At 34.7% G+C, this 1,511-nt stretch overlaps 1 non-coding gene across 1 annotated transcript; it reads right to left on the bottom strand.

Moving 5' to 3' along the window:
- Positions 1 to 562: 562 nt before the first annotated feature.
- Positions 563 to 635, bottom strand: TRNAF-AAA (transfer RNA phenylalanine (anticodon AAA)). Its single transcript has one exon. It is a non-coding gene; the product is annotated as a tRNA-Phe (tRNA).
- Positions 636 to 1,511: the final 876 nt, after the last annotated feature.

Below are 1,511 nucleotides of genomic sequence, written 5' to 3'. Positions count from 1 at the left end.
AGTATAATCTTGTTTATCTGTTCTGCATAAAGTCTGTACCACTTTGCCAGCATCTGCTTATTTCTAGCACCCCTAGCCTCTAAAAAACCACTTCTGTACTTTCTGTTTCTATGAGCTGGACTGCTTTTTTTTTTTTTTTTTTTTTTTTTTTTTTAGTTCCGCATATAAGTGGTACCATACAGTATTTGTCTTTCTCTTTCTCTTTCTGATGTATTTTACTTAACACAGTGCCTTCCAGTTTCACCCATGTTGCTATAAATAGCAAGATTTTTTCCTTTCTCACGGCTGAATTTTGCACACACACATCCCACATTGTCTTTATCCATTCATCCACTGAGGAAAACATTTCCTTTGGCTATATGCCATGAAGTAGGATTGCTGGATCATATGGTTCTATTTTCAATTTTTTTAGGAAACTCTATACTGTTTCTCATAGTGTACCATTTTACAATCCCATCACAGTGCACAAGTGAGTGGAGAATCTCCTCATCCTCACTGACGCTTGTTATCTCTTGTCTTTTTGTTGACAGCCATTCTTTTTTTTTAATTTTAATTTTTTTAATGGAGGTACTGGGGATTGAACCCATGACCTCATGCATTTTAAGCACGTGCTCTACCACTGAGCCGTACCCTCCCCCTTGTTGACAGCCAATCTGACAGCTGTGAGATAAAATATCTCATTGCAATTTTGACTTGCATTTCATTGATGATTAGTGATGTTGAGCATCTTTTCATGTGCCTGTTGGCCATTTGTGTGTCTTCTCTAGAAAAAGATGTATTCACTTCCTCTGTCCATTTTTTAATTTGATTGCTTGTTTTTTTTTACTATTGAGTGAAGAGTTCCTTCTATATTTATTTTGGCTATTAATCCCTTATCAGACACACGATTTGCAAATATTTCCTCCCATTTCATAGCCTAACTTTTCATTTTGTTGATTATTCCCTCGGCTGTGTAGAAGTTTTTAGTTTGATAGTCTCAGTTACTTATTTTTGCTTTTTTTTTTTTCTATGCTTTTGATGTGGAATCAAAAAAATCATTGCTGAGACCAATGTCAAGGAGTTTTCCCCCTATGTTTTCTTCTAGGAGTTTTATGGCTTCAGGTCTTATGTGCAAGTCTTTAGTCTGTTTCAAATTGATTTTTTAATTTTAATTTTTTTATTGAAGTATAGGTGATACATAATGTTTCAGGTGTACAGCAGAAGCTTCGCAGGCTAGAATGGAGCAGCATGATATATTTTAAGTGCTGGGGAAAAAACCCTGCCAGCCAAGAATATTCTAACTGGCAAAGTTGTCCTTCAGAATTAAAGGAGAGATAAAGAATTTTCTAGATAAGCAAAGGCAGAAAGAATTCATTACCATTAGATCAGCCTTGAAAGAAATATTAAAAGGACTTCAAAAGCTGAAATGAAAAGATGCTTATTAGTATAGTATCAGAAAAACATCTGAAATTAGAAATCTCACTGGTAAAGTTAAATTCAGAATATTCTAATGTAATGGTGATGGATGAACC

Source organism: Camelus dromedarius, chromosome 35 (assembly GCF_036321535.1).
Source record: "Camelus dromedarius isolate mCamDro1 chromosome 35, mCamDro1.pat, whole genome shotgun sequence".
NCBI classification, from domain to species: Eukaryota; Metazoa; Chordata; class Mammalia; order Artiodactyla; family Camelidae; genus Camelus; species Camelus dromedarius.
This window is presented reverse-complemented; position numbering and strand designations above follow the sequence as displayed.